This window comes from Cibotium barometz, chromosome 42 (assembly GCF_041138505.1).
Source record: "Cibotium barometz isolate CiBa-2024 chromosome 42, ASM4113850v1, whole genome shotgun sequence".
Classification (NCBI taxonomy): Eukaryota; Viridiplantae; Streptophyta; class Polypodiopsida; order Cyatheales; family Cibotiaceae; genus Cibotium; species Cibotium barometz.
In genome coordinates, this window is record NC_141087.1 from 28,242,796 (window position 1) to 28,251,123 (window position 8,328).

An 8,328-nucleotide genomic window follows, 5' to 3' on the forward strand; every position below is an offset into this window, starting at 1 on the left:
GTCGGGAGCTCTTCAGGAGACACCGGCAAACAAACTCCGATTGAGGAGATTTCTTTACGGGGGAGTAGAGCTACAAGGTTATAGGGCAACTATATGGTTCGTTATACATGAATTTTTGAGTTAAAAACGCATTTCGGGCTCGCTTGGACCTCCGTTTTTCAGTTCACGAGCACTGCCGGGTAAGTTTCGATTCTCTGCAGAACTTTGTTTTTTGGAACTGCGGGAAGGGTGATTGGCTGTGCAAACACTGTGTATATTGCAAAGAGGTCTTAAAGTTGCCATTGGGTGTATGTATGCAACTTGAGATCACTGGTTGTGACAGTTTGGTGTAGTATAGCGCAGAGAATACAACAGTTTGTGCATGTCAACAAGAGTGTTGTTTTTAGTAAATTTGTGTTGCAGACAAGATGTCAAATGATGAAATAAACCAAATTGTTTTAGAGAAGCTTGAAAAGGACAACGTCCACGCTTGGAGGTTTAGACTGATAAATTTCCTGATGGAAAAAGGTTACTGAGACTACATTAAAGGTGAACATGAGGAGGCACCAGATATATCGAAGATTAATCCAACTACTATAGATGTAAAAGAATTTAAGGATTAGAATCAAAAAACAAGGAAAGTCATGTATTAGCTTGCTATCAGCATACAAGACACTATGATTGGGTATATACAGGATATTAAGTCACCTAAGGAGGCATGGGACACCTTGGTGAAGCTGTATGAGGCCAACACCAAGGTACGAAAGATTCAGTTGAAGAATGAGCTTCATACTGTGGAGAAGAAAAATATGTATGTAAATGATTATGCCTTAAATATCAATGGCATTGTGGAATCCCTTGCATCAATTGGTGTTTCTGTTAATGATGATGATAAGATGGAAGTGTGTCTATGTGGTCTAGAGCCATAATACAAGGCATTCAAGATGTCAATTTAGACTTGGGAGAACATTCCCAACTTCATAGATTTGGTGTCAATGTTGATCATTAAAGAGAAGAATTAAGATGATCAATAGTCTTCACAAAACAAAAATAGTTCAGAGCAGCAGGCCTTCTACACAAGTTCAGGTAGAGGAAGAGGTAGATGTCATGGACATGGCCAAGGTGGTGTCCAAATAGGTAATCAGAATTATGGTTAGGCAGGAGCAACAGTCCTAGGATTCGTAACAACAACACACAGGTGGAAGAGGCTAGTTTAGAGGTAGGGGGGAGTCAAAAAAGTCGTGGTAATTGGCAAAGGCAGCATAATGATACACGAGGCTATTTTTAATGTGGTAAGCCTAGACATGTGCAAGCAGATTGCTATAAGAAGTAGAGTGACATGCGAAATGGAAAAGTGTAGCAAAACAACTATGCATCCTCTAGGAGAAATAATGAGGATAATGAGAGGTTATTTGTTATGTAACATGTAGTTAATGCTGTGTCTAGAAATGATGTAGCACCATGTAAGGATGATGTATGGTATGCTGATTCAGGTGCTTCGAACCACATGACAAGGCATAGTGAGTGGTTCAAGGAAATGAAGAGTCTTGAAAGACCAGGTTTTCTTGAAACAGGGGATGACACTGCTCATCCGATTGCCCATGTTGGAGATGTGCCATTATCTATGCAAGATGGTAAGGTGAAGAACCTTGCAGATGTACTTCATGTTCCGAACATTACAAAGAATCTAGTTTCAGTTGGCCAAATGATTGAGTAGGGTTTACAGGTCCGGTTTAACCATGATGGTTATTATGTAGAAGACTTTAATGATAAGTGTAGGTTGGTTGCAAAAGGCAACAGAGTGGACAGAATGTTTTTATTAAATATAAATATGCCTGAAGTGAATGCTGCAATGTTTGCAAATGGTTCAAGAGTTGTTGCAAATACAGACATTTGGCATAAGAGAATTGTGGCAGGGCTGCCTAAGTTTAAGGTTGAAGGTATGCAGAAAGTATGTGAAGCATGTCAATTTGGAAAGCAAACAAAGCATATATTTTCACCTGACAAAAATGTGAGCAAGAATGTACTAGATGTTGTGCATTCAGATGTATGGGGTCCTACAAAGACTATGTCTATGGGTGGCTGTCGGTACTACGTAACATTCATTGATGACTACACGAGGAAAGTGTGGGTGTATTTCATGAAGGAGAAGAGTGAAGTGTTCACTCATTTTCAGAATTTTCATGTGGCTGAAAAACAGACAGGAAAGCATGTGAAGTGCCTAAGGTCAGATGGAGGGGGAGAATACTTCTCTAATGAGTTCTCTGAGTTCTCACAAAAAGAATGGCATTCAGAGAGAATTTACATGTAGATACACTCAACAGCAAAATGAAGTTGCTGAGAGCGGAAAAACAAGCACATTGCAAAGATAGCATGGGCATTGATGGCAGAGAAGAATATGCCGCATAGCTATTGGGCTGAGGCTGTGTCTACAATAGTTTATATCATGAACAAGACTCCTACTGCTGCAGCCATACATGATGTAACACCAGAGGAGAAGTTTACTAGCAAGAAACCTGATTTATCTCACTTGAAAGTTTTTGGATGTATTGCATATGTGCATGTGCCAGATGAGTTGCATACTAAGCTGGATCCAAAGGCAGAAAAATGTGTGTTTATTGGGTATTCCCTTGAGAAAAAGGGATATAGATGCCATAATCCTGCTACACGTAAATTGAGGGTAAGCGAGGATGTTGTATTTAATGAGATGAGTAGCTGGTATGCTGTTGAAAACAGATGTTGTTGTTGGGGCTAATGTAAGTGGAAACATGGTTGCAGAGAATGCAAGTCAACAACCACCAACCACAGTCATTGAGTGGACTCAGAGAGTCCTCATCTAGTGGTTTTGTTGATAGACCATGGAGTGGCAGGTTGCATCATAATACCAGTCGAGAAAATGTAGTTGGTACATCACATAAAGGCAAAGAGAAAGTGGTTGAGCCCCTTGGTATGCCTAATATTTCTATAGGGTATTCTCTTATTGATGGGAGAGTCTAGTGGCTCAGAGATGAACCTTGATAAAGGAGCTTGGGATTCCAAGAATGAGAACACTTGGCGTGAAGAAGGCTATGAAAGCCATGAATGCAAAGTTACAAAGATTTGGAAGAGTTAAAAACCATATGCAGAGGTTGACTTATGATGGTTATGTGGCACATCATTATGCTTATATGAAAAAGTTGTGCAGGTTGTAGAACCCACATGTTTTGATGAGGCTATTGGAAATGTGTGTTAGGAGAAAGCTATGGATGAGGAGAGGATGCATTGTACGGAAATGAGACTTGGGATTTGGTGTCATTGTCTGAAGGCAAGGAAGCTATTGGTTGTAAGTGGGTGTATAAGGTGAAACATAACAGTGATGGTAGCATAAGCATGTACAAGGCTAAATTGGTAGCCAAAGGATATGCGCATACACATGGGATTGATTATGAGGAGACATTTGTCCTTGTACAAAGATGCTAACTGTGAGAGTTGTGATTGAGGTAGCTAAAGGCTGGTTTTTTACAAAGATGCTAACTGTGAGAGTTGTGATTGAGGTAGCTAAAGGCTGATTGAGGTAGCTAAAGGCTGGTTTTTACATCAGATGGATGTAAAAAATGTGTTCTTGCATGGTGACTTGAAAGAAGAAGTGTATATGGATTAGCCACCTAGTTTTGAGGATACAAGTCACCTAGAGTATGTATGAAGCTTCGTAAGGCTTTGTATGTATCTTGTCACTATTGGTTTTCATATGGCAGATGTAGATCACTCTTTGTATGTGCGCAAGAGTGATAAGGATATTGTGATCATCACCATCTATGTAGATGATCTTATTGTTGGGGGTGACAACTTGGATGAGATTGAGCATATGAAAGTCTTCTCAAAAGGAAGTTTGAGATAAAGGATTTGGGAGTTCTACGCTACTTTTGGGAATTGAGGTCATTCGCACACCTGATGGTATTTGGTTGTCACACAGACAGTATGTATTGGACATGTTGTTCAAGTATGGGATGGCTGATTGTAAGTCAATCTTGGTGCCATTAGATCAAAATGGCAAGCTTAGTGCGGATGCAGGTTATGTGTTGGAGGATCCCACTCTGTACAGGAAGATTATGGGGAGTTTGATCTATGTCATGATCAACATGCCATATTTGAGTTACAATGTTGGCTTAGAGAGCTAGTTTATTCAGGTTCCATGCAAACCACATCTTGACAGTGTGTGACGCACACTTTGGTATTTGAGGGCCACTGTTGATTATGCATTGTTTTATGCAGCAAGTGTACTATTGGAGCTATATGGGTACACAGATGTAGATTGGGCAGGTAGCATCTCAGACAGGAGATCTACCAGTGGATTTATGTTTTCATTAGGGAGTGATGTTGTGACATGGAGCAGCAAGAAGAAGCCCACAGTTTCCTTATCGAGTACAGAGGCAGAGTACAGAGGAACTGTCATGGGCAACATGTGAGGTAGCTTGGTTATGCAAGCTACTTGTTGATTTGGGGTTATGTGGAGAGAAAGGTTATCATATATTGTGACAATCTTAGCAATATAAAATTGGGCAGGAACCCAGTTTTCCATGCATAGACGAAACACATTGAGGTACATCACCACTTTATCAAGGAGAGAGTCTTGGCAGGCAACATCAACTTGGCCTACATCAGCACACAAGATCAGGTCATTGATATCTTCATGAAGGCATTGGGAGTTAAGAAGCTCTGCAGATTTCAAGATATGCTTGGAGTTCATGAGCTAGAGTTGAGCTTGAGGGGGAGTGTTGAGATGTTAAGCTCAATATGAGCTGACACTCACGAGGCGCCTGCATGACCATTCGACATTTATATCACTGGCGGGCTTGGTAGCTAGTACCGACATATCTTTGCCAGCAGAGATTCTACAATTGGACTACACCGACTAGCCAACACCTACCCACTCCACTTAGCGTGTTCACATTATGGACTGCTTGTATATACTCTATTATGTGTGTTAGTCACTTTATCTTCTTTGTAGACCTCTTTTGTTGTGTGAAGAAGAAGAAGAATTTTCAGCCTCTCACCGTGTGTGTTCTCTTCTAGGGTTTGCATGAGCGTGTGTGTGCTTGGCAAGAGCTCAAGATCTCTTCTCCCCTGCATCTTTTCAGTACATTCACATGACTAATATGCTTGTGCCATATGTCAATATCTGCAACAATGACACCTATTCCATGCGCAAACATGGCCTTCACTTCAGGCATGCTCACATCCAGAGAAAACATCCTGTCATTTCTGTTATCCTTTGAACCCAAGCAACACTGATTTTTGAAGTCTTCCACACAACATCCTTGAGGATTAAACCTCACTTGCAGAACCTACTCAACCATCTATCCAATAGAAACTGGGTTCTTTGTAATATTTGGAACATGAAGTACATCTGCCAAGTACTTCATTTTGCCATCCTACATAGACAATGACACTTTACCAACATATGCAATCACATCACCTGTTTCTTCATAACCTGGTTTTCTCATTTTTTACATGTCTTTAAACTACTCAGCATGACTGGTCATGTGGGAGACGCTAGAATCCACATACCATGTATCTTGAGATTGCGACACATCTCTTGTTCTGGAATTGAGCATGTGATGCATCACAAACAGCTGCTCACTTATGTCATCACCTCCATCATGTACTAGATAATGCATAGTTATCTTGCTGCAACTTTCCACTTTTAATATCATTCTACTTTTTATAGCAGTCCTTTCCCATGTGCCCTGCTCGGCCTCTTTGTCTCCCCCTGCCTCTAGATTGGCCTCTTTCACCTGTGTATGATTGCTGCTACTACAAATCATTGGATTGTTGTTGTCCAAAATTTTGATTTCCTTGTCAGCCACCACCTTGGCCTTGACCACGACCTCTACCTCTTTCTCTAATTGAAGTAGAGTAAAAGGAATGTTCCGATGTGTTTTTGCTTTTCCTCACCTAGTGACTTTTCTTATATTATCAGCATAGACACCAACACCTGAAAGTTGGGAATATTCTCCTTGACTATAATGGAGGTATTGAATGGCTTGTACACTTTGCCAAGCCCATTCAAATCGACACTCACCAAATCATCATCTTCAACCAATACATTAATGGACCCAAGGGATTCAATAATGCCCTTGATCTTTAATGCATATTCATTGATAGACATGCTTTTCTTTTTCACAGTATGCAGCTCTTGCTTTAGCTACAATTTTCTTGCCTTTGTGTTGGTTTGGAACATCTGCATCAGGTTTTGCCACGCAACTACTGGAATGTTGGCATTCTGTATGTGTCTTATCATCATCTCTGCGACACTAATTGAAAGCCAATACATGACTTTCCTTGCACCCTGGTTCCAATCCTTGAATGCCTTTATGTTTGTTGGAGTGGCATTCTCTTTAGACAACTCATGAGGCTCCTTATTGTCTCCTTCGACATAGTTACAAAATCCTTTACCCATAAGGAAATTAGTCATTCTGAACTTCCATGCATGGAAGTTGTTCTTGTCCAACTTCTCAGCAACAATCTGATTGATTCCATGAGACATGTTTTCCTGCAACAATTAAAAAACTACAACATACAATTTTTGTATGCAACCTATAACACAGTAGTACCTTCTGTGACTACTGCAGCTATACTTCAACACAACCTGTAGGTCACCAAATCTGACCAAAGTACATGTACATAAACCCAATGTCAACAATACATGTGCAAAAGTTGTCTGCACTCCCAAAATGCATTGCCACACTGCAATAACTAGATTTTGACCAGAGACAATTCTCAACCAGAACTTCCTGAAATTATCGAAAATACCTTGTAGTGACAAAATGGAGATCGAGACGCGTTTCTAGCCACAAAACAATAGTACAAAGTACTCCGTAACACACATGCACCTCCAAGCCTGTGAAGACAGCTCCTCAATTGGAGATGTGTAGCTCCTGAGGAGTGTTGTACCTAAAACCAAGAAGGGAAAGAGATGATGATGCTCTTACCCATGTATCGCTTGCTTGCTTGCTTGCTCTTGCTCTTGCCTCTTGAGATCTCACACAAACCAAAGCTCGGATACCATAAAGAGAATGTGGGGGAGAGAGAGAGAGAGAGAGAGAGAGAGAGAGAGCTTGAGTTCCTTGCAAGCAAACACACACACACACACACACACACACATACACAAGAGAGTGCACGACACGAGAGAGATGGATAGCTGAATTTTCTTCTATCTTCTTCTCTTCTCTACAACCATATAACTAAAAGATAAGAGTACATATATAAGGGAAAGTACTCTCCTACAATAACATACAACGTGGTCGGTCTATAGTGTGAACTTGACTATATGAGCTGGCACTATAACTATGCCATAGATTTATAATGTTAAAAGATGGGATCTCAGTATACCCAACCACTGTTCAAGCTATTGTAGACAAACACAATGAAGCAAGTTAAAGAATTTTTGGGTTAAACAAGTTGGTAGAGAATCTTTATACCCAAGTATACAAAATTGGTTTCCTCATTGACTGCACTCTAGAAGAAGGAAGTCCCAATCAAAGGGATGTCCATGTGCCAAAATGTTTTCAACAAATTTTTAATTTGCTTTAGTGACAAGCCATGTTCTCAAGCTACTAGAGTTTAATAAGCCATTTGAAGTAGTCATTGACACTAGTGGATTTGTATGGGTGAGTCCTACCTCAAGAATGGTGAGCAATTGCATATGAGTCTATAAAGCTCAAAGTCTATGAGAGAAAATTTGCGGTGCATGATCTCAAACTACTTGCGATTACTATAGGGGTTTATTTTAATGAGACGAATCATAAGAGTTTGAAGTGGATCTTCACTCAAGATATCATAAATATGTGACATAAGAGATGGATGCAGACAATACACCAAGAGTTTGATTTTGAAATAAAATATGGGGCATTCAAAGATAATGCAATAGCATATGTGCTCAGTAGAAAGGCTTCATTTCTTGCAGTCTCAATGGTTACTAACCCCTTACCAGAGGAGATCAAAGCAAAGATCAAACAAGATATATATTTATGCCCATTATTACTTTGCTTACTCTGTAGAGGGATAGGATTTCCCTTCAAATAAATAAGGTCAAATGGGTATGAAATTGAGGATGGGAATTTGTACTTTATGATTATGTCCTAGTAATTATGTGGACATGTTAACTAAGGTAACCCATTTAATACCAGTTAAGAAGACCCATATTGTGGTGGATGTTGCTAAGGTCTTCTTGAAAGAGGTATGCAAGTTACATGGATTGCTCAAAACGATAGTAAGTGATAGAGATGCAAAAATGAGATCTAGATTTTGGATAGCATTATTTGAGGTAGCTGGTACTTTCCTTGACCATAGTACTACCTATCATCCTGA